This window comes from Callithrix jacchus, chromosome 17 (assembly GCF_049354715.1).
Source record: "Callithrix jacchus isolate 240 chromosome 17, calJac240_pri, whole genome shotgun sequence".
NCBI lineage: Eukaryota > Metazoa > Chordata > Mammalia > Primates > Cebidae > Callithrix > Callithrix jacchus.
Window position 1 is genome coordinate 30,765,986 of NC_133518.1, and position 26,751 is coordinate 30,792,736.

Below are 26,751 nucleotides of genomic sequence, written 5' to 3' on the forward strand. Positions count from 1 at the left end.
GGAAGGGAGAGAATCAAGAAGAGCTAATGGTTGCTGCGCTTGATATGTGCAGCAAACCAACATGGCCCATGTTTACCTATATAACAAACCTACATATCCATCACATGGACCACAGAACTTAAAAGTTGAAAAAAAAGAAAAAGAAAGAAAGAAAAGAACATAGGGACACATCAACTATGAAAAAAAATGTCACCTGCAAAGAAAAACAATAATTCTCCAACAGACCTTAATCATAAAAAAGCCAGAAAAATAATATCTTAAAAACCTAGTGGAAATGAATAAATGAGTGGACACATACAATCTACAAAGATTGAATCAAGAAGAAATAGAAAATCTGAGCAGGCCCACAACGAGTAACAAGATAGAATCAATAACAAAACGTCTTCCAGTAAAGGAAAGTTCATAACTGGACAACCTCACTACTGAATTCTGCGAAAATAAAGGAAGAAGTAACATCAATTTGTCTCAAACTATTCCAGAAAACTGAATCAGAGGGTGTTCTTTAAAATTCATTCCACAAGGTTAGCATAACCCTGACATTAAAGGCAGTAAAGATACAAAGAAAACTACAGGAAAGATCCCTGGTGAACACAAACGTAAATATTCTCAACAAAATATAAGCAAACTGAATCCAGGAATACATCAAAAACAAAATACACTATTCAAATAATGTATTTACTGTATAAATCCCAATAATTCCAAGTGGGATTTATTCCAATAATGTGAGAATAATTCAACACATGCAAGTCAATTAAAGTCATATATCACATCAACAGACTGAAGGATAGAAACCATCCTTCAGTCTCAATAAATTCAGAAAAAGCATTTGATAAAATTCAGCAACATTTCATGATAAAAACTCTTAATAAATTGCATATGGAAAGAAAATATCTCAATATAATAAAGACCATACATGACAAATCTACTGTTAACATATTACTGATCAAGGAAAAACTGAATGTTTTTTCTCTAAGAACTGGAACAAGACAAAGATGACCACTCACACCACTTAGTCAACATAGTACTAAAAGGCCTACCCAGATAAATTAGGCAAGAGAAAGAAATAAAGGACATCCGAATTGGAAAGGAGGAAGCAAAACTGTCCCAGTTTTCACATGACATTATCTTATATAGAGAAAAACCAAAAGATTCTACCAGAAAACTCTTAGAACTGCTAATCAAATTCAGAAAGTTGCAGGATACAAAATTAATATACAAAAGTCATTAGCATTTCTACACATGAGCAACAAACTAGCTGAAAATAAAATCAAGAGGACAATTTTATTTAAAATAGCTACCAAAAATAAATAAATACATAACAAAATAACTAGGACTAAATTTAACCATGGAGGTGAAAAACATCTAAAAGTAAAACTACAAAACACTGGTGAAAGAAACTGAAGGGGATACAGACAAATGGGAAGACACCCCATGGTGATAGATTGGAATAACTAGTAATAAAATGACAATACTACTGAAAGCATTCTGTAGATGCAATGAAATCACTGCCAAAATACAAATGACATTTCTCACAGAAATAGAAAAACAATTTTAAAATTTATATGGAGCCACAGAAGACCCTAAATAGCTTAAAGTGACTCCAAGCAAAATGAACAAAGCTGTAGGTATCACACTATCAGACCTCAAAATATATCACAAAGCTGTTGTCACCAAATTAGCATGGTACTGGCATAAACATATAGACATAGACAAATGAAAAAAGATAGAGAACCCAGAAATTAATTCACATATTCACAACTTGTTTTTGACAAAGGTGCCAAAGACCCTCATTGAGGAAAGAACAGCCTCTTTAATAAATGATGCTGGAAACACAGGAAATCCATATGCAGAAGAATAAAACTAAACTCCCCACAACTTACCCTGTATAAAACGCAGCTCAAGATGGATCAAGAACATAAATGTAATACCTGAAATAATAAAACTAATAAAAGGATAGGGAAAATGCTCCAGGACATTGGTCTGAAAAAATATTTTATGAATAAGCCCTTAAAAGCACAGGCAACAGCAGCAATAACATACACATGAGATTATATAAAACTAAAAACCTTCTGAACAGCAATGAAGCAAAGAAAAGAGAAAAAGGACAACCTATAGAATAGAATAAAGTATCTGCAGCTACTCATCTGACAGGAGATTAATATCAATAATATACAAAGAACTCACATCTTAACAGCAGAAAAACAAACAATTACAAATGGGCAAATTACCTGAAAATATATTTCTCAAAAGAAGACATACAAATAGCCAACAAATATAAAAATTTTTAGCATCCTTAATCATCAGGTGAACGCAAATAAAAATCACAATGAGGTATCATACCCTAATTACTATGGCTATTATCAAAAAGACCAAAAATAATAAATGCTGAGAAGGATGTGGAGAAAAGGGAATTCTTAAACACTGTTGGTGGGAATCTAAACTAGTACAGCTACTATGAAGAACAGTGTGTGTTGGGAGGTGTCCCTCAAAAAACTACAAATAGAGGCTGGGCACAATGGCTCACGCCTTGAATCCCAGCACTTTGGGTGGCTGAGGCAGATGGATTGCTTGAGGTCAGGAGTTCAAGACCAGTGTGACCAACATGGTGAAACCCAATCTCTACAAAAAATACAGAAATTACCCAGGCATGGTGGCACACACCTGTAATCCCAGCTACTCAGGAAGCTGAGGCAGAAGAATCGCTGGAATCCAGGAGCCGGAGGTTGCAGTGAGCTGCAGTCATGCCCCTGCACTCCAGCCTGGGCAACATAGCAAGATTTCGTCTCAAAATAAATAATTAATTACTTGATAAAATAAACTACAAATAAAAATACCTTATGATCCAGCAATCCTACTATTGAACTATTGAAAATTTATCCAGAGAGAAATCATTATGTAAAAGAGATATCTGTACGCTCATGTTTATTTTAGCAGCATCAACAATTGCCAAAATATAGAATCAATGTGTGTTCAGCACTAAACACAATTTTTTAAAAAGTGTGGTATGTTCACACCATGGAATACTATTTATCCATTAAAAAAAACAATGAAATCCTATCATTCAGGGCAATATAGATGGAACTGGAGGACATTATGTTGGGTGAAAAAAAGTTGAACACTGCAGTTCCCACTCATATATGGAGGCTGAAGAAAGCTGATCTCATAGAAGTAAAAGGTAGAACACAGGATACTAGAGATTAGGAAAGGTAAAGGAAAGAGGAAGATAGAGACTTCTTAAATAACACAAAATTATAGCTAGATAAGAGGAATGAGTTCTAGTCTTCTATATCACTGCAAAATGACCATTATTAACATTAATGTAGTTTCAAATAGCTAGAAGGAGGATGTTAAATGTTCTTAACACAAGTAAATGATAAATGTTTTAGATGATAGACATGCTAATTACTCTGATTTGATCACTATATATGTATTGAAATATCACTATTTACCAGATGACTATGTACAATTATTTGTCAATTTAAAAATAAAATAAAGCAAAGAAAAATTTCAGTTAATAAAATTATCTTTGCACAAGAAATGCCAACTTGTAAGACTCAGGAAATAATATACTCTGGTAAATAGAATTTCATATGGGAATTTCTGATGTTTGAGAAAGAGCTTCTGCAAAGCAAAAGAAACTATCAACAATGTTAACAAACAACCCAGAGACTGGGAGAAAATATTCACAAACTATGCATCTGACCAAGGTGTAATATCCAGCATCTATAAGGAACTGAAAGAAATTTACAAGAAAAAAACAACCCTATTAAAAAGTGGACAAAGCACACGAACAGATGTTTCTCAAAAGAAGACATACATGTGGCCAACAAGCATATGAAACAGTTCAACATCACTAATTATTAGGGAAATGCAAATCAAAGCCACAGTGAAATACCATCTTACACCAGTTAGAATGGCTATTATTAAAAAGTCAGCAACAACAAATGCTGGCAAGGTTGTGAAGAAAAGCAATGCTTTTACACCGTTGGTGTGAGTGTAAATTAGTTCAACTATTGTAGAAGACAGTGTGGCAATTATTCAAAAAGCTAAAAACAGAAGTACCAGTTGACTCAGCAATCCCATTACTGAGTATATACCCAAAGAACTATAAATTCTTCTGTGTAAAGACATATGCTTGCCTATGTCCACTGTAGCACTATTTACAATAGCAAAGACATGGAATTAACCTAGATGCCCAGCAGCAGTGGGCTGGATAGTGAAAATGTGGTACATCTATACCATAGAATACTATGTAGCCATAAACAAGAACAAGATCATCTTTACAGCAACATAGATAGAGCTGGAGGCCATGATCCTAAGTGAACCGATGCAGGAACAGAAAACTAAATATCAAATGTTCTCACTTATAAGTGAAAGCTAAACATTGAGTATGCATGGACAAAGAAGGGAACAATAGACATTGGGGCCTACTTCAGGGTGGAGGGTGGGAGGAGGCTTAGGATGAAAAAATTACCTATCGAGTGCCATGCCTATTACCTGAGTGATAAAATAATCTGTACTGCAAACCCCCATGCCACACAATTTACCTACATAAAAAAAACCTGTATATGTATCCCTGAAAAGTTAAAAAAAAAGTTTATTATATTTTATCCAGTGCTTTTATCTTTCCTGTATTTCCAGAAATTGATGCTGTTGCTTTGTATTTTTAAAATAAATGCTGTGGTGTTTCATATTTGGGCCCTAACTTCTAATTTGTCATATAAATTCTCAAATATTTAAAAAATTCTCCATGTTATTAAGACAAATTGTTCCCTGTGATTGTCTTATGTTTACAAACCCATTTATATTTAACTTGCTGCAATCCGTGCATTTGGGGATGCTAATGTGCTCAATAAACATATTCTGTGGGCACATATCATGCTAGTCTTTTTTGTTTGATCATTTGTTTTTAGAAGCTTCTAAACATCGCAGGCATGATAATGGCATTACTATATGAACATTGGTAAATTGATGAGCAAAAATTTTTAGGATCTCTCAAAAACATCTCCAAATCTATGAAAAAGTAAGGAAAGTAATATGAAGTTATTTTTTCTTATTGTCTAGAGTCTCCATTAGGCCTCAGAGAAGTTTGAACTATGTTAGTTTGTTGGTCTTTGAATGAAATGACACCTCTTTATTGAGAGATTATGCCTGGCTTTGTGGGGTTGGTGGTCTTTTGTGCCTGTTCCCTAACTGTCAGCTGCTGTTTTTTGCCCCTGGGGGTGTGACTCCCTCTAGAAATCCCCTCTCTTTTTAATTTGCTATTTCTAACCACCTGTGGATTGATTAGAACCAGGTAATCACAATTAGAATTAGTGTTCAAAATCGGAAAACTTGTTTGAATGAAGAACCATGGGGCAATTCAATGAGAAACTTATTTAGGATTTAGTGTGTGCGCCTTCTAAAGTCCATTCTAATTGCTCTAAAGAACATTTAAAAACAAAACAAAACTTGGGTTTTCTTTCAGATGCTTAAGATAGAATAATGTGACCTCCATATAAGTGAAGTATTACCTTCTCTGATGGAAAGAAAATAGATTGATTGGCCTGCAAGAATGTGGCCAATTGGGGATCCATTTCTCATTGTAAATTAATAAGCTATTATTTTGTATTGCAATTTTCTTCTTCCTGAGACTGGTAAGAGTGAGTTAATTTACCAGGTGTATCAAAGGTGAGTAAAAATGAAAGCTGAATATCAAGATGAATCTGCAAAACTGAGGTCAAAATCCTCAATTACAAGACTACATAATGAGGCTGAAATTACCTCTTGTCTTTTTTATTATATTACTATATATGGCATTTGTTTTCTATTAAAAAACAATACGAGAAGGGGGTACTTTTGCTGAATATATATGCAGAATCTGCATCACTCACTGGAAGATAAACAATATAAACTTAGCATTATTCATCCTGTTTTATTATTTGACAGGTAGTTTTACATTTTCCTTAGATTTATAATAGTTTTGCTGAGGCAGGTATGCAAAGACTGCAAGCCTGGATGCTAAAAATATAAACTAAAAATTGAATGTTTGCAGCACTGGGATGTTTACAATTCCTGAAGTCCTTTCATCAACACTTATTTATTTTTGAGGCCCAAGTTTCACGTTTTAGTTTAAATCCAAGTTCCAAGCTTCGATTTCAGTTCAGGTTTAACTAATTAAAGAAGTGAGTGTTTAGTGTTGAGCCTCTCAATCTTGGCAGCACATTATAATCACCTAACGAGCTTTAAAAATTCCTAATACCCAGGCCATACCTATTAAATCAGAGTCGGGGGATGTGACCTAGGCAAAAGTTCTTGCTAAATCTCCCCAGGTGATTTCAAGGTTCAAAGAACCGCTGCTTAGTAATAAAGCCTGATCAGGTTAAACTCATCAAAGAGTCAGACAGGTGCCATTACAAACACGTCTCCTACGCCAGCTGGGCCGTTCAAGCTTCTGTGTGACTTTTATTTATTTATTCTTAGCTCCCTCTCACATATATCATTGAGCATTATTCTAAGACCTTATATTGTATTATTTCACATTTACTGTCTTCACTCTTAGGAGAACAGCTTACCTTCTCAAAATAAAACCACAACAAACCAAAACCGAACAAACACAGGTAACCATCCATTGTGAAATTCCCCAATTCCCTTTACTTCCCCTTCTCACTTAGCTACAGCTTCCTGAATCACTACCCTCCTGCTCAATTGCTGATCCAACGCCCTTGATTCATCCTCTTTTCTCCCCAGGACTTCGCTTAACTCGGTCCCCTGCTCTTCTGTCTCTACTCTGGCTCCCCTGAAGCTTCTTCCCTTGGCCCAGCCTCCCACTCAAGCTGCCACCCCAATTCTCTTCATCTCCTCTAGACTGTTTAAATGCCTAACCTATAGTTACCATTTCAACTTTCTCAATGCTATTTCTACTCTGGCTTCCATTCTCACATGCTACCAAAAAAAGCCTCCCCAAGGCCCCACCAGCTACTTCCACTGGCCAGTTCCAATAATCCCCTCCCTCCTTGCCCTCTCTTTGCAGACATGCCTGACCTCTTCAGTGCTCTCTCATCTCATCTCAGCTGCCCCAACTACACTTTTTAATTCTTTCTCTTTCTCTGCCTATACTTTAAGTATTTTGTCCTATAGGGTTCTACCCTTAGCTAGCTTCTAGATTCCTTCTGCATGTTCTTCTCGGGTGCTTCTAGCCACTCCTGGCTTCAGCTAATTCTCACATGATGTGGGTTTGCAGCCCAACGTCTCTCCTAAATTCTGGGCTTTTATGTTCATCCACAGACATTGCAAAAATCCCCAAACTCTCTGTGCCTATAACTGCCTAGAACATTTCCTCAGAAATCATTACCACCACACAAAACTAAATCCTAAAATAATAAACAAAAGAAAAAATAACAGCACAATAAAAAGATTCCTTCTATCTCTGTTTGGGTCACAATTTCTCCAGTCACCCAATCTCTAAGCTGCTGTCTTTCCAGTCACGCATGAGACCTTATGACACTTTAATAATCTTTTGAATCCATCTTTTTCTATTTCACTGACTGAAAGAACTCATTTTCCTCCATACAAATTATCATAACTTCCTTCCACAGAGCCACCAGCGACTGTTTAAAAAATACAAAATTTATTGTATGATGTTTCTACTTACAGTCTTCAGCAGCTGCCCATTACTTCCTGACAGCATTATACTTTCTCATAGAGTGCTGACCCTTCTTCCGTGAGTGTTCGCACATCCCTTGCAGGCTCCTTACTGTACACTGCTCTCACGCCTCTCAGCTTGTGCTCCAGCTTCACCTGCACTGACTCTCAGGAGACCTTTACTGGTGTTGCCTCTTATCTCAACATTCCCTCTTCTCAGAGAGTCCTACCTATTCTTTCGATTCAGATAAAGGGTTCCTCTAATTGGGAGGCCGAGCTGGAGCTATTTCTGGCGCTGGCGCGGCTCCAAGAAGGCCATCCCAGCCATCACTCTTCCACCTGCTGCTTAGAGAAGGGAAGATGGGCGAATCGAGCTCGAAGTCCAGCCAGTCCTTGGCCTCCAAGCAGGAAAAGGACAGCACTGAGAAGCGGGGCCGGAGCAGGCCACGCAAGCAGCCCCCGAAGGAGCCCAGCGAAGTGCCAACACCTGAGACCTCGGGGCCGACCAAAGGGAAGCAAAAACAAGGGCGCTACAAAGACCCGGGAGAAGGAGGAAGAGGAAGACATCTCGCAGAAGTCCTCGGAGGAGGAGCAGTGACCGTGTGTGCTGCCTGCTCCTCATTGGAGGAGCAGCTTCCTTCTGGGACTGGACAGCTTTGCTCCACTCCCACCGCCCCCACCCCTTCCCCAGGCCCACCATCACCACAGCCGCCGGCCGCCACCCCCATCAACCTGCACCCTCACCACCACACCACACCACACAGCACACCAGCTGCTGCAGGGCCTCCATGGGCTGATTGAGGAGCAGTTTTCCCCTGGCCTCGGTTCCCAGCTCCCCCGCCCACCCACGCATACACACATGCCCTCCTGGACATACTAACGTTCCACTTAGCCGCACCCTGTACCTGCTGCATCCCTACTCCCTTGGTAATGGGGACATTGCTCTCTGGGCTTTTGGTTTGGGGGCACCCTCTCTGCTCCTCTATTGTTCCCTCCGGCTTCCCATAGTGGGGCCTCGGACGGTTCCCCTGGCCTTAAAAGGGGCCCAAGCCCCATCTCATCCTGGCATGTCCTACTCCACTGCCCTAGCAGCAGCAGTTGTGGCCAGTGGAGGGGGCTGCTGGCCCCCAGAATTCCCCCAGCCAAACTGTCTTTGTCACCACATGGGGCTCATACCTTTCATCCTTCCCCACATTCCCTAGTCCCTCCACTAGGTTGGACAGCCCCCTTTGGCTACAGGAAGGCAGGAGGGGTATGAGTCCTCTACACCCTCTTCACTGTGGTCCCAGCTTCCTTGCCTTTTGCCTGGGATCTAAGTATGTATTGTGGTGATGGAGATGCAGTCGCTTATTGTCCAGGTGAGGCCCATGAGCCCTGTGGCTACCTCCTGAGGTGGGCTAGAGCTGTTCCCCCCACCCTACTTTGCTTCTGCCACTTGGCCATTTCCCCCTCCTCAGATGGGGCACCCATAACCAGGAGCTCACGCTGCCCATTCCCAACCCTCCTGCTCCTCTCTGCCCCCAAGGTTCTGGTTCCATTTTTCCTCTGTTCACAAACTACCTCTGGACAGTTGTGTTGTTTTTTTGTTCAATGTTTCATTCTTTGACATCCATCATTGCTGCTGCTATCAGCCCCAAATGTTCATCCTCATTTTCCTCCTGTTCTGCCCACGATACCCTACCCCAAGATACTCTTCACGAGGAAAAGGGGCTGGGGCATGGCAGGCTGGGTGACCGACTACCCCAGTCCCAGGGAAGGTGGGGCCCTGCCCCTTGGATGCTGCAGCAGAGTAAGCTAGGGGGCCCAAAATGACCATAAAGGGTGTAGGGGCCACCTCCTTTCCCTGTTCTGTCCAGTTGGTGGATTTTCTCCTTCAGAGCTGACCTGGGTATAAGTGTATAGAGGGCAGATGAATGGGTTGGAAAGTGAAAAGAGGAAGTGGCTAATGGATATTAAGAAATTGGAGCTGTTAATAGGTTGGATAATGCATTGACATAAAAAGAAAACTGTAGCAGTGGGGGCATGTGAGCATGTAAGCTGGAATGAAAGAAAATTGTGATTATAAAAATGGAGCATGGAAGTGATAATGAATGTGAACAGTTTTTTGCTGATGAGAAAGTAAAGGTTATGACTACTTGAGTGGGTAGCTAAGGTAAAGGAGAAGTTCCGAAGAGTGAGGAAGCATGGGAACTCAGAGTTTAGGGATGGCTAATTTATGGAACTGTCAAAATCACTCAGGATGCTTAGCAGGAGCTCAGTAGAGAAGACTAAGTTTGGAGGAGGGAATTAGAAATAGATTTAAATTTTTGTCAAGGTTCTGTGTTGTATCTGTAGCTGCTATTATTATTTGGATTTGCTTCTGAATTATTTTAAGCAGTAGGATTCTGTGCTAAACAAAAGCCTTCAAAGCTAGTTTGAAATGGCCCGATGTTATATGCATCATAACTATGAACATCAACTGGGTAACTGTGCTATAATATACTGCCTTTGAGAAAACTGAATGGATTATGTTTGGTTTCTTCTTTTACTGTCAAAATATCTCATTTTACTGCTCAGTGTACACATTCACCTCTAACAGTCCTTTTTGCATCCATTTTTTCTTTTTTGCTTCTAATTTATTCTGAAATGGGATAAACTTATTTAAGAGCATGGAAAGTAGAAGTAAACTGAATAATTACCTGAAATAAACAAGAATAAGTTGTTCTAGGTATTTTTTCAAAGTCCATTTACTCCCGCTTTCCATGCCCTTAAATAAGTTTATCTGATTTCCCATATTTACCTGCTACTAAAATGTATTTTACAGTTTCTGAATGCTTGAAGTTATCAATACATGACTTCAAGATAAGCCATTACTGTAACTGTATAGAGACTTTTATTTTCACCATGTTTTACTATGTAGACTCAAGATGAACAGAATTGCTATTAATGTTAATCAACTGAAATTTTTATAATTTAGATAAGCATAGCCTCATAAAAATTTAAAGCTGAAAAAGGCCTTGGAGAACTTTCATTCCAAGTTAGATTTAATATGTTACTGTCAAAATATTTTGAAGGGGTCATCTATAAAGGATATTAAGATGAGTATCTTGACCCAGGAATGCTGGGTATTAAAAAGTATGATATAAGTCTGTCATTCAATCTGATTGTCTTGATTCTGGTTGTCCAGAAATTGAAACTGGGGTTTCCTAGTATTAAAAATAAGTACAGTTTTATGATATATTTATTTAAAAGTTATCTTTATAATCTTCAATAGAACTATCTTGAAACAGCACTGCATTGAATAACTAAGGAAATTATTCCTTCAATTCATACATGAGTATATTCATATTTTAAGTATAGCTATGAATATATACGAGTGGGTCATTAAGCATTTAATATTGATGAAAGCAACATAGCTCCTAAACTTAGAAATCATAGGCAAACTGTATTAAAAACCAGACTATTTACATCGGAAGTTAGATAATAGTTTTAACATCAATGGAATACTTAGGATGAGCCACTAAACTTCAGAGGAAGAAAGGACTCTAGCAAATATCCAATTACAGATTTCCCAAGCTTTAAATCACCTAATTTTATTTGAAGAAATTGAACCCTAGAAGGTTTAAGTAAATTTCTCAATGTTAAACAGGGAGTATTGATATTCATTCACTTTTCCTCACATATTTGTGTGTGCCAGGATGCAGGGAATTCCTTTGCACACCATAATTTTTAAAAGATCTCCAAGAAGTTCATCATTTGATGGCAAAATGAGGATTGGAATTCAAGACTTTTGATGCCTACTCTTGGCTGCTTTCCAACAAAACTTTATACCTCATTTGTTTCAATATCTAGGAAGGCCTTCTATTCCAAGTACTCTAAACAAATTGTTTTCAGGTCTTTTAGAACTCATTTTCCTCATTTTTCCCTGTTCAACTTCTTTATTGAGTTGGGGGCATAAAAAATATTCATTCTCAATCAGCAATTCTTGTTGTGGAGAAAAGCAATAAAAATAAGGCAATAGAAAGATGTGCTTCACATTATAAACAGTCATCTCGTAAGAAGAGGAACTCTAGATCCCTATATAAGAAAAAGATTAAGAAACAAATGAAAATAATCCCTGTATTCAAAATACACTCAATTGTGTGTGAAAGACATTGCACCCATAATATAGCTCACTTAGTGACCTTTGTTTATTATGCATAATTCCTTAAACATCCATTTGTGAAATAAGAATAAACTTTAAGAAACATAAAATCTGAATAATATTTATTTTCACAATATCATTGCTAATCTCAAAGTAGCAACTTCCTTGACTCAAAATGTTTATATTCCAAATAAAGATTTTTTCCCCATTATAATGACAACATAACTGTTTTCTGAGTGAAGATATATGTAAGAACTAAGGTGTAAACTCTCTGGAAGGCAAAAAGCACAGTGAAGAAATACTGTTCATTTAAAAATACGTATTATTTGATAATAGGCTACTGAAATTTCAAATTAACATGTAAGAATGCATTTATATCTAAAATTTCTAGGAAAAGCACAAGCTTTACTTTAAAAAACAAAAGGCAAAACTTTAAACCCACCAATTTATTAAAAAGCCCTTACTTCTATTAGAAACAAATAATCCAAGATGTTTACAACAAGACATAGCACAAACATATATTTAATAAATGTATTTCTCCCTTTACTTATATTCTGGCAGGAGATAGAATAGCTCTTTGGTTACAAGAAGCACAAGTATTTGATGGACTGTACAAGATGTTCTCTTTGTACAAAAATGAAGCGTTTCCTCCCCAAAACCAAATATCACAGATTCATTTAGGGACCCCATGCTAGTCAGCCAAAGAAACATGTTATTCTTGGCTGCTTGCAAGGCAGAAAGTATTTGTAAGAGCTTTAGCCCAGGTTGAAAGAAAGGCTCACTAACCTCAAAAAGTGACAGAAAGAGTGGCAACAAAGTCAATTATGAAAGTTTTATGACTATGCCCATATGTGTTCATGTAACCAACATAAAGCAGAAGAGCAGAAATGCAGCACAAGAAGACAAAGACTGCTAATATAAGAGCGAATTGTGCAGAGGAGTAACCTCCTATAAAGACATGACTTTTCTAATTTATATCACGCACGTTTACATTTGGAGGTGACTGAAACGATGCCTGATTTACCTGAATGGATAAATTTTAAATAGCTGTAATCATTTTAATGTCGGTAATTTTAAGAGAACAACTTATTCAAATATCAGTTTTGTCCTTAAAATCTCCACAAGTGGCAAAAACACAGATGGAAGCAATCTATTAGAGAATATGAAAGTCAAGCAGCTCTTTGAGAGTGTTGAGGCTGATCTGGAAGGTGGGCATCCTCAAGGGAAGGAAGGTGAATCAGGATAGCCAGAAGGAGGGACAGTCTGGGGGATAGACCCCTATTTTCCTCATTTTTAACCTAAAAATACAAGCATCTCACGCTCTCTCTAAGCTGCTTAACAATATGAAAGGTGTGAAAACAACTTGAATTGTGCAAATAGAGTACTAGGTGAGAAAACAGGTGCAAAGTAATTAAAAGATTTATCCAAGACCATTCAACCAAGTAAAAATAGAGGTGTCTGCTTAGCACCCAAATTTCCTGACCGATATTTCAAGAAGCAATTTGTTTCTTTTCAATTGCTATCGATCCTCATTTGATTCTATCTGAATAACAGGATTGAAGTCTTTAAAAACAAATGGCTTCTAAAATTATTAAATAAAATTTAGTGTTTTAGCCAGGAATCTCCAAGAGGAACAGAACCAACAGGACTTGCATCTATATAAAAGAGATTTATTTTAAGGAATTGGCTCACCTAATTAGGAGGCATGGTGAGTCCAAAATCAGATGGGAGAGGTTGGTAGGTAGGAGTGTCAGGAGAGCTGCAATTCAAATCTAAAGGCAGTCAGCTGTAGAGCCAGGGAAAGCTGATGTTTTAAATGAAGGTACCCCGATGGAAAATTCCCTCTATCTTGAGGGATATCAACCTTTTGTTTGATTCAGACCTTAAATTGATTGGATAAGCCCTACCTATATTACAGAGGGCAATTTGCTTTACTGAAAGCCTACCAATTTAAATGTACACCTCATCCAAAAACATCCTCACAAAAACATCCAGAGTACCGTTTGATCAAATATCTGAGCAACATCACCCAGCCAAATTGACATACAAAATTAACCACCACAGTTAATATGGACTAATATATGTATATAACATGGATTATATAACCATGCCTAACTTAGTTTGGAATAAATATTGAAGGGATCATTTTGACCTCCATCCCCCAGACCATTTTTAACTCTGGAGGCCAGTTTTTTTTAATCCAAAAAAGCAAATATTTTGAATACATGATTTATAATATATCTCATAGACATTATATTCTACAGTTCATCATAAAATGAATTAAAACTAATTAGAATTTAAAAGAGCTATAGCAAAGAAATATTTATACAATTCATTAATTCAATGAATATTTATTTAAAAAATGAATTAATTTAGTGTTTGTTTTCTTAAGGAACATTTCAAGCATTATTTCACACTATAAATTAAATTGAACATTTAAGACTTCAATTCCTAAAAGTGAAAGTTACAAAACTTGAGATTCCATGACTGATCATTTCTGGTTTATTTTTAATTTTTGGTCAAACATATTTTATTTCATTGATTTACCTAGATTGTAAATGCATTCAATTTATATTTTGATCAGTTGATAAATCTACTAATAAACCAGCCAACTAATAAATGTCTACCATGTACAAGCTATCTGACCATAAGCAATTTAAAATCTTGAAACCTACCTCTGATATGTGCCTCTATTTTGTGGAAGATAGACTTCAGACCTCAAAGGGATGCTTCTCATTACCTTAGATCAAACAATCTTACACTAAAAAGAAGGGCAGAGAATGCCATCTGCCTTAGGTAAATAACTCTAAGGGCGGATTAAAAAATTTCCAAAAGAGCAAAGTTCTGAAGTGCTATGCATAATAAATCCTCATTTGTATAATGTAATATTAATAAAGAACAAATGTATTCATGATTATAATCAGGCCAGATTTGAGAGCAGCTTTGAAGAGTGATAAATTAACTATTTATTTTTCAATTAATCTAATTTTATTCAAAACTGTAATGTTATGAGCACAATGGTAGTGCATGGTAATAGAACCAGAGCAAGTCTAAGCAATTTTTGTCCTGGTTCCTTCACTCACTAGCTACATGGCTTTATGTTTTTAGCTTTTCTGGTCCTTAGAGCAAGATTAACTTTCTGGCTATAAATTAGGATTAAAGGTGAACACATTAATGGAAGCAAAATTGCAAAATATTCATTTGACACACCAAAGATTCTAAGCCAAAACCAAGGAACTTGTCTTGAACTTGGGGTTGTCTTATACATTACAGGCATTTATAACAACATGGGGTTATGGCAAACTCTATTTTTTAGAAAATAAGAATTAGAATAACAAGCTTAGATTACATGTAACTTTAGAGATCTGACTATATTTGAAATTCAGTAGTCTACAGCCATTAGATTGAAAATTTCACAAATACAAGCGAAAGAGTTACTAAGGAAACCAAATTTGATCTACATAATTTCAGTGCTTTTGAATACCCTCTTTTGTAGGTTCACAAAAGGACTCTCTACCACTGTGCTTCATGGATGAAAACATGAAAAGAAAACAAAGTTCTTATAGGTGATTTATATGTCACATGTATGACAATTTAAGTAAGAATTTTTTCTTTCATTTAAGTATCTAAAGTTTTTGTTTTAATACTCAACAACTAGCAATCCTATCATTTTTCTTCTAGCTGTCTAAGCTCCTAAAGGTAAGTTTTGTCATTAATTCATTGATGAGTTGGTTGTTTGATAGATTCATTCGTTTACTCACTCCATAAATACAGCCCAAGTCACTAGAGGGGTTATTATAAAAATTACCCAAGATTCTGGATCTTGTCTCTCTTCCTATCCAGCATTTATTTTCATCTCCCTTTTCATCATATAGTTTCTTCCCTGTTGTTGGTCTTTAAAACTAGCCTCCATATTACATCTTGCTAATACGTCTAAAGCACAGACCTTATTTGGCGTTCTTGGTCCTGTTATTTGTTTCATCCTCTGCTTGACTTTTTGCTTCTCATAACACTGAACTAATACACACACACACACACACACACACACACACACACACCTCTTTTCTTCCCCCTTATTCCTTGTGTTCCCCAATAGACTTTGTTCTACTTGCCGCACTTTCACTTTCCTAAACCACTTTAACCTATCCTACATATCCACAGGGAAACTCCTTTTCTCTTGATTGTCCGAGATTTCTTTGTACTTTTTACTATATTAAACTCAAAACATTGTTTTTATGTTTGGGTCTATCTTGTCTCACTGTCTTTTCTTCTTCTGCAATCTTAGTCCCTCAAAATGCAGTCCTTAATTCAATAATTTTATTTCATAGCCAGGGTTCATATTTGTCTGGGAGCTCCAGGTCTCTGATCTTTCCCTTCACATATGCTCTTCCTTCACTTTCCCCCATCAGAGGAGTGACAACATTCTTTTAATAACAGAAAAAATGTTTTAGTGATTACTACATGCAAGGCACTCTACTGAACTACAGTGATGAGTGAGAAAGACATGGTCCCTACCTTTAGATGAGTTTGCATTCCAGCAGATAGATGGGGAGATATTAAATAACTTATTAATACATGTAATAGCCTTCTTTAATCACAATTATATATAGCACATATTCTTGACATTCTGTTGTGAGCAAACAAAAAAAGGTCAATTTATTCACACACACACACACACACACACACACACACACACACACCTGTAGCTGAGTCCAGTAGCTGGTATCCTCAAAGCTTTGCTGTTTGGTGCTGGTGATATTGATGTCCTGGAGGTCAACTAGCTCTTTCAGCCCAGTGGACAACGGTACATAGCCCAGCTGACCTCAGAGAAGCTTGGGATAAGGCTTACTCCTCTTATTCTGCTATAGTGGGTGGCCTGATGTGTACGTAGGGGGAGAGATGGTGGTGTGACAGGGGATAACAAATGGTGATTAAGAACATGCTTTAACTCTACTTTTCTTAAGGAATCAAAATCCCCTGCTTCTCCAGTTTTGGCTTAGGGGAATGGAGGAGTTTGAGGACAATGGTTGTTACTTTTTATGAGCTTGACCATACTCCCGTTGAATAGAGACATATTTGCAGAACTCATTCCAGAAACCCCAGCTGACAAACTATGTAACTGTCTTCTTCCCTGCAGATGACTCCAAACTCTGGAATCATGTGAAGAGGAAAATGAGCAAGCAGAAAACGTGCTTTATTCTTTGACTTCCCAGATGCTTTCTCAATCATTTCCTCATTCTGTCTCTGGCCATACCAAACTGCTTTCAGGTCTCAGAAGGCATTGTTTTCCCCTCTACATGAAACTTCTGTAGGTGCTGTACTCTCAGCCTCAAATTTCTTGTTCCCCTCTTCCCTTCTTAACTCCTTGCTTATTCTTCAGAAAAAAAAAAAAAAAACACTTCCTCACTTCCTGGGGCAAGTCATTCTCTCTTTTATATGGTCTATGGCTACTCAAATCCCATTCCCTGTAGCACTCATCTACATTAAAATTGTATTGTCTTTATTTGTGTGGTTTACAAAAGTCTGTCTCCTGCACTTACAACTGACATTTGTAGTTGAGAACCCCCAGCAATACAAAGGACACCAGTAGCCAAAGCCAGCTATGTAGCTATGGTGTGTGTGTGTGTGTGTGTGTGTGTGTGTGTGTGTGTGTGTATTCATAAGAATAAATTGAGATGCTCCCACTGGGCCTAAGCCATGCTAGCACCTCCCCAGGACATCTAACATCTTCCCCAGGAGATTTTTGCAGTGGGATACCTCCTGCTCCATGAAAACCACATGATCAAAAATGCAAAATGTGGACACATTAGAGGAAATGCAGCAGAATTCAGTGGAGTCTGCTACTCAGGCATTGGAGACATATGTAATAGAAAAGGACATTGTGACCCATATCCAGAAGGAATTTGACTGGAAGTATAATTCCATCTGGTATTACATCATGGTGGGGATCTTAAGCAGTTATCTCACACATGAAACCAAATACTTCATCTACTTCTACCTGCCTGGCTATTTTTCTGTTCAAATATGCTTAAAACTATGGCCTGTGCCATATTTTTATAGATCACATCCCAGTGATCTATTAAAAAAAAAAGATTGCAGCCCAAATTCCAAATACCAGAGACTGGAATTTCCAGTTTTGCTAAGGGAATGGCTTCTTTTTAGAAACTTTATTGTGTTTTGTATGGGGCATTCGCTGTATCAGTTTATTGTGGTTATAAAACAACTAGCAAAACAGCTTACATACATATTTATTTTCTATTCCAACCTTCTCTGGCTCATGTTTTTACTCTCAAAATCCATTCCTTAAAAAAATAAATCTGTTGCAGATGTGAGAAAAAGAATAAATAACTTTGTTTGCTCACAACTGAGTCAAGAATTTCAATAATAAATGCTACATATGATTTTGAGGGCTAGAACATGTTTATGCTAATCACTGAATATCAGTACTTGATATGCATCTGGCATTTGGTAGCTAATAAATATATGGGGAATGAATAAATGAATAAATATTAGCCTTAATGAGTTCTGATGTAAAAAATTGATATTTAGAAGTTTTATTTTTACAAAACCTACATTTATATGCCAAAGCACTGTAGATCAAGTGTGTCATAGCCACAGTGAACTATTTCTTTTTTCTCAGGAGGAAATGTAACTGCAGTGAGTTCATCCTTGTAGTTCTGATGAATTATGGTTCAGTGATTAGAGAAGAAAAAAACAAGGCAAGAACTGAATGAAAAATAACAGTCAGATGCTCCGGTATAATCCCTGCTATGTGTGTGTTTGTTGGTTTGTTTAAACATTAAAAAGTGGCTTCAGTCATAGTTTCCATTGTGTCTTTTATTTTCCCTTTAAGACAGCCCAGATGTTAGAAGCAATGCCATGTTTTAATGATGATGATGTCAGAAACCACCAGCATGGAGACATTTGAGTCATGAACCAGAGGCTTGAGTCTGAACTTCTTAGGAATTATTTCAAGGCTTTTTAAAAAGTGTATTTCTAAATGGACCATCTATTATAAATTAAAAAGAATACTTCAAAGTCTTATAATTACTAAATTCATGCATTCAACTAAAACTTTTTATCTTATAACAAACACATCTATCATCCTATTCTTAAACCCACTGCAAACAGTGCCAATCTGAAATACCTATGAATTTGTGTTAATTCTGAATTCACTCAATTTGGGAACATTACCATTTCATCCTAAGTTGGTCTTGAGTGCACAGAATTACAGTAAGATGTAAGAGACCTGGGCTATGAGTTAAGAAAACTGTCACTGTGTTCCTGTCCTGTCAGCCTGACTTCAGATAGGACTAGACCTGAGCGCTGCCATCACTTGTTCTTTTACATGTATTCATAAAAGATGATTACACATTACTTTAAACATATTACAAAATCAATATTTGTATGATACTGGATACACCAAAACTGTTTTGATCTTAGGTTATCAATCTCTGAGTAAGCATTAAGAATATACTAACAATCATATTAAATCAATCTTGGCTATCGATTTTCTACCAGAATGGATCTAGTTCATTTCCAGGTGATGCTGATTAGGTGTCAAGTAACCTTCAGTTACTTGACTGAATATATTTTTTGTTAAGAAACTGATATGGTTTAGATATTTGTCCCTTCCAAATCTCATGTTCAAATCAGATGGTTGCACATCTGATCTTTAGCAAACCTGACAAAAACAAGCAATGGAAAAAGGATTCCCTAGTTAATAAATGGTGTTGGGAAAACTGGCTAGCCATATGCAGAAAGCTGAAACTGAATCCTTTCTTATACTTTACACAAAAATTAACTCCAGATGGATTAAAGATTTAAACATGAGACTTAACACCATAAAAACCCTAGCAGAAAACCTAGGCAATACCATTCAGGACATAGGCATAGGCAAGGACTTCGTGACTAAAACACCAAAAGCCAAAATAGACGAATGGGATCTAATTAAACTAAGGAGCTTCTGTAGAGCGAAAGAAGCTATCATTAGAGTGAATGATCCCCCATGATGTAAGTGGGGCCTGGTAGGAGATGATTGGATCATGGGGATGGGTCTCCCACGAATGAGTTAGTACCATCTCCTTGGTGTGAGTTCTTGCTCAGTTCATGCAAGATTTGATTGTTTAAGAGTCTGGGACTCTCCTTGATGTCTTGCACCTGCTCTCTCCATTTGATGCTCCTGCTCCTGTTTCACCTTCTGTCATGACTGTAGGCTTCCTAAGGCCCTTGCCAGAAGCTGAGCAGATGTTGGTGCCAAGCTAGTAGAACCTGCAGAGCCATGAACCAATTAAGCCAATTAAGCCTTTTTTTCTTTATAAAATACTCAGTCTCAGGTATTTCTTTATAGTAACACAGAAATGGACTAACACAGAAACAAATGCACTTTAATTGATAGTGTACACAGACATGAGGCAACAGGGGTGTGACTGAGACCAGGCCCCACGCTTGTCTTGGCCAAGGTAAGTGGTCTTCTTACAGGTTTCAGGTGTTGGGGGTAGGTGGCAGAAGTGGGGAGAAGCAGATTCAGAGTTTCTTCTTTGACTACAAGAGGCTTGTAGACAACAGATCCAGGCAGGGGCCAGGGCTAGGGTATAGGTGTGCAGAGCTGGGGTGGTTCATGTGTATATCTGCATGGACAGGTATTTTCAAAATACCAACTGCTACCAGGGTCAGTCCTTTTGGGGTAATTTGGATTAAGTATGGACATTGTGTAGATGTGTTCAATTCATAGAAATCTTTGAAAACCAAGTAGTTAAATACATAAACAGATAAGCAGAGGATTTTAACCTTCAGACCTCACCCTAGTAGATACAAGTACAGCGGTTACCTTTTTAGTTTCTGTCTTTCCCCTCCATATTTAAGTCTAATCAGATGGTGTCTAGCTGGGGACTGTGGCCTTCATCTTCAAGAAGCCCAGCTCCTCTACTCTCTCTCTTCCTTGGCTCTCCTGAGAGTGTGTGCACATGCCCACAATCACACTCTCCATGTCCGCCATCTCCAAACACACATGCAGACACAGATAACTTAGAAGACCTCAAGAAATCAAAATGAATCAAGTTATTGCCCACCAAAATCAGGGGCAAGTAGGATCCACTGTAATTTCTTGACATGGGAGTAATGTTATTATTTTTTAAAAGGTGTTTTAAGCAAATCCATATGTCAGTGAAAGCTGTGTTAAACTTTCCAGATTAATTTATCAACCAGACAGAGTTTATTGATCTTCTGCTATCTAGTGGGGAGAAAATGGAAACAGAGATTTACTAGGATTCTGCTGCAGGGAACCTGTCATGACTGAATAAGAGTTTTATCTAATTGATGTGATATAGAGATTGATGGGAGCTAAAGGACAAGAAGAGGCAGAGATGCTTCTTAAGTTTGCAGGGTAAAAAGAAAAGGCAGCGACTTGGGGGTAGAGGATGAAAGGAGCACTAACTTTGTCTTTGGGCATTTTGGTTTATGACAATACTTGTCTTTCCAAGTGAGGATGTTGTGTGGGTAACTGAAGATGAGGGGGAGGCAGAAAAATGATTTGAAATACAGAGCTGTGGAATATTGTATATCAATTTCAGCATCTTATTCATCTCAGGGTCTCAATGCCTTTTTTGAGTCTTACTTTTCTTCCATCAGCAATTAGAAAGTCTTTGAAATTTTCTTCATGCTGTTGCTAATTATCCCTTGATTGGACTATTGCAATACCTTAGAATTTGTCTCTTCACTTTCATCTTTTTCTTGCTCCACTACATCATAAATGACTTTGCAAGCCTTGTTTTTCCCAGCACAATTCTGCATAAATAATGCTTTTGGCTCCCCATTGCCTACAAAATCTAAACCAGATTTTTCTTAGCTTGACTTTTCAGCTTCAATCCACTATTTGAAAACTAATTGCTCATTATTTTCTTCATAAATGTAGCAAACTGATCTACTTGCTGATCATCACTCATACTTGATGCTTTCCCATCTCTGTGTGATGCTTCTGTGGATCCTCGATGCCTTTCCTTAGTCAGAATGCCCGAATCCTAAAAGCTTCAGCCAAGTGTTGGCTCTACCATAATTGCCCTAACTGAGCAGATCCCTTTCCTCAATTCCCTTTTCATTTCACCTGTATGTTGTATGCCACAAACCCATTTTATCTTACAGTTACTTGACCATACTTCTTCTGTCCCTAAAAAGAAAAAAGAAAACTTTAAATTGTTTGAAGATGAGAACTCTTTCCGATAAAACTTTGAATGTTTTTGGTACTCACTATTATGTTTGGCACATAGCAGCACTCAATAGTTATTAAAATAAACGTGCTTTCTCCTAATCATGTTAAATTTGCAATTTTCAGTTAAGGTTCTTTGCTTACAAGCAAGAAAAAATAACTCCTTTTAACTGAAGTCAAAAAGAAAGAGTTTCTTAGAATACCATGATGCAATTCACAATAGCGACGGAAAAGTTGAACTACCTCTCAAAAAGCAGGATGTTCCAGGGATTTGGGGAGCAGGAACTAAGGAAAATCTCAGGATGTTTCCATTGTCATGAACCAGCTCCAACAGTTTCCCCATCTCAACCTCATTCTGGTCAGGATTCAAATTCTCCAAAGAACTCTGATTGGCTTTAACTAGGCTACCTACAAGGAGTGAGTAGGCCTCCTTGGCTAACAGTCCCAGTGAAGCTACATGTAGTGAAGATTGGATTATTTCTCAAAGCAAGGTCAGAAAAGAGAGATGCCTGGCAGTTAAGAAAAATGGATTCTAACACACTCATCTGTATTCATTTACGCATTGATTTATTTAACCAATGAAAACGTATCGGGTGCCTGTCCTACCAGTCAATGTGCTAATTGCTGGAGATATAAATATAAGTAAGTCGTGGACCATATCTTCAAAAAAGTTTACAGTGTGGTATGTTTCTGTTGCTTTCCCTGATTCATTTTATAATTTTATTAAAATGAATGGTTTAACAAAAAGTGAAGTCTCTGGGGAACTTTTCACTGTATCATACTTCCCTCATGTAGTATGACTTCACAATGCTATATGGACCATCCTTCCCACATTCTAGACTCTGAGTTCCATGCCTTCCTCATTGCAGGAGACAAAAATCAGAGAGGTCTACAGGGCAGCTTTTCTGGAGTCTTGGAGGCCTCAGTGAGGAATACAGATTTCATTGAAAGTGTGATTGGGAGCAATTGAGCACACAGGAAACTCAGAAAAGATCACTCTGGCTACTATCTAGAGATGAAGTTATAAGAAGACCAGAGAGACAACAGTGGGAGCAGGACTCTGTGAGTGGCAGCAGGACTCTGTGAGCAGGATGTCACAGTGGTCTAATGGTACTTTAGACAAGGGTGTTAGCAGAGGATAGGTAAAAAGCAAACAGGTTTAGAAAAACACTTCGATTGTGAAACCAATGAGACTCACGCATAGAGTGGATTCAGGGATAAAGGAGGAATTGAGGACAACCTCTAGGTTTATGGAGGTGCCATTTTCTAAGATCCTTATTTTCTGTTCAGTTTACTTCCTCTATGTCAATTTTTCTATCTCATTTTGATTACTAATCCATGAACCCTTTTAATATTTTCCTAATCAGTTCTATCCTACATTCATTTTCTTCCCTAAAAAACTTGGATCAATGATGCATTATTTCTATTGTTCTTATTAACATCTCACTTTTCACCTCAATGCCCTCCCCTTCTACTGTCTGGTAATACATTCACCAAACTGCTCACCTTTTATAAACCTTTGACTGGACTATTGAAACATGACACAGAAATGCTTATTCAGGGTACATAAACTCAGCTTCCAATCTCAACTGCTAACATTGGCAATGTTGTCAGTTTCCTATCAACTCTTGCTTCTCCTCTCTATATTGACTACTCTGAAACCTCGGACTCCTTGTTCTTACAGTTTCTCATTCTTAACATGTGATCTCGCCACTTCACAGAAAAAACAGAAATTTGAAAAAGGATCTCCTTTGCCTTCCTGCTACCAAGTCTGCAAACCTTTCCTCCTGTTCAGTGAAAAGGGGTGAACCCTCTCTTGCAACTCTTCTTGCCACCTGAGCTCTGGTTCCACTTGTGCCATGACCTAACTTCATTGATAACTCAACTTCCTTTACTTTAGTCAACTTGCTTCTTTCTCCTTGCTTCTTTTAATAAGAACTTGGATCTCCACAAACCTCTTTCTTAAAAACAGAATTGGAAATACAAACAAAAAAAAACAACTAAACCTTACTCATTCCAACTCTCCACTCCTTCCAGCCCCTTTGCCAAATCTCTCATCTGCTTTCTAACTAAACATAATGAAAGAATGGTCTACATTACCTCCCTCGATATTGTAATTTGCCGCTTGTTCCTCAACCAGCACTCTGGCTTCCCTACACACTGCTCTAAAGAAAATGCTGTTGTAAAGGTTGCAAAACAAAACACATACAGGTGGTGATGGCGACATTTAGCGGGCATGCTTCCTTTCTCATTTGGCTTATCCTTTCCTCAGCATTGGACACTGGGCAATGTCATTTTTTTCTTGACCACCATAGTTTGTTTCTTGGTGCTTCTCTTACCTCTCTGGCTTGTTTTTCCTTCCTCCCTTTCCTCCGTCCTGCCTTTCTTCCTCCCTTTTCTTTTTCCTTCCTTCCTCCCTTCCTTGCTTCCTTCCTTCCCCTTCCTTCCTCCCCTTCCTCCCTTCCTTCTTTTCCTCCTTTCCCTCCTTCCTTCCCTTCTTTCCTTCCTTCCTTTCCTCCTTTCCCTCCTTCCTTCCCTGCTTCCCTCCTTCCTTCCTTCTTTCTTTTCCTTCCTTCCTTTTTTCTTTCTTCTTCTCTGTTTCTGTCTTTCTTTTTTGAGTTTCATGTTTTTTTCCAGCTAGTTTCTTAAGTGTTACTCTCCTCTTGAGTTTCTTTTCTAGACTTTTTTTTCACCTTTGGGTAATATATTAACTTGGTCTCTCATCTGGACCCATGAAGTTTCTCTAGAAATGAATCTTCTGATGATCTGCTGCTCCTACTGCTGCTGCTGCTGCTGCTGGTGTGTGTGTGTGTGTGTGTGTGTGTGTGTGTGTGTGTGTGTGTTGATAAGCTTAGCTGCCTATTTCCTTTGAACCAGCAATAAAGGAGGTTGGGATTGGACACTGATGGTTCTACTTGCAGCTATTTAATTTGTCTCCTTGTTTTCTGTCTGGTTCCTCACCCTTGCCCTCTCACGGGCCTGGTGTGCCCTAATATACATCCTCTCTTGTTCAATTTGTCTTGAGAATAAATCTCCTGCTTCCTTCAGGAGGAGGGAAAGGGAATTTGCTTGACTGCTTCAGTTAAAGTGAGGTTTCTAATAACCTTTAAAAAGAAAGTGTCTGAGCAGTATCTTTAAAATGACATCAGCTCTATACTTGAAGTCATTCATTAGGATGAGAAATTAAATTTTAAAAATTTAGAAAAACAAAAAAATTATCTCATGAACTAATTAGTGACTATGTAAAAGAGAAGCTTTGGAGTCTTTAATTGTTTTTGTCTGGGAATAGTTGCCAAAGATGTTACCATAATATTATGGAGCTACTTTAGCTTCATAGTATACAAAGTTCACTGGCTATATTAGATATTAAATTATTTGGTTTACCTACTAGCCTTAGCAAAATTTCCCCTACAAATAGTCATGAATTCAAACTCTGGCTCCAAAGACTGTATTTTTTGCTGCATTTATGTGTGTTAACTGAATAATTTTTTTGAGGTTTTATTTCCCATTTCTTACATTTTACCTAACAGCTGCTCTCTCCACTACCCTCCCCCACATCCCCTTTTCTGTATTCTCTGATGAGTTGACCCTCTCTCCATTACCTACAGAAAAGTAAATTATAGTCCAATCAAAATTGTACTTTTCAGAAGATTGCTCAGCTGAGGACCATTAGTAACACCACACTGTGAGACTTTAAATAGTTCTCTTTTCCTAAGAGCAGGCATATGTGCTTCAGAGTAGTGGTGTCCTTGTAAATGTCACCTATTTGTTTCTCACCTTTAATTCATGGGATATCCCAAAGGCCACTAATGAAAGATATTACCCTTAATTAAAACACAACTGTACATTTAGAAATGGAAAGAAAAGTGGAGCTATGCTCAATGAATATGCAGCTACAGTGAAGTATTCTCATTTTGAAACATAATGCTGAATGTTATACATAAGAGGACAGATTTTTAAATTGTGTGGATTTTTTTTTCTTCTAAAAATGAGGTCTCAATAAAGGTGAAATGCCTCTGCTGTCATTTCTCCTGAATTTGCTTTTCTCCTTATCTATTAATATTTAAATTTGTGTGAGAGCTGGCCATTATGTTTCAATGTTAGATGGAAACACTAGTCATTTGGGCAGTGGTGCTTGTATCAATTCAACTCCTCCACTGCCTGCTCTGCTCCAGGCATATTGCTAAGTGCCAGGGGATAGTGAACCGTGATCAAGTAAACTAAGATGAGCATGCTCACCACAGATTGCATTCCGGGAAGTACTATTAACAAACAGTGTGTCAAGATGGGGTCACTTTGAATTGGAAGGCTAGGGTGATCTTTTCTGAGAAGTTGATACTTGAGCGGAAACTTGAAGGATGATGATATGGTTTGGCTGTGTCCACACCCAAATCTCACCTTCAATTGTGATGATTCCCACATGTCAAGGACTGGGCGAGGTGAAGATAACTGAATCATGGGGGCAGTTTCCCCCATACTGTTCTTGTGGTAGTAAATCAGTCTATAAGAGCTGATAGTTTTATAAATGGGAGTTCTGCATATGCTTTCTTGCCTACCACCATGTAAGACATACCTTTGCTTCTCCTTTGCCTTCTGCCATGATTGTGAAGCTCCCAAGTCATATGGAAGCATGAGTTCACTAAACCTCTTTCTTTCATAAATTCTCCAGTCTCAGTTATGTTTTTATTACCAGTGTGAGAACAGACTAATACAGATGATAAAAACTCAGGCAAGCAAAGAACTGAGGAAAGAAGATTCCAGGCAGAGAAAACCACAAAGTCACCCACCATGAAGAGGGCAG

General features: G+C 37.7%; 1 long non-coding RNA gene and 1 pseudogene across 2 annotated transcripts in view; one reads left to right on the plus strand and one right to left on the minus strand.

Annotated features, from left to right (window-relative positions):
• The window catches only part of LOC108588780 (uncharacterized), a 428,081-nt gene that overhangs the window by 90,662 nt on the left and 310,668 nt on the right, over window positions 1-26,751 (minus strand). The window lies entirely within an intron of this gene.
• Window positions 7,866-8,955, plus strand: LOC118148778 (uncharacterized; annotated as a pseudogene).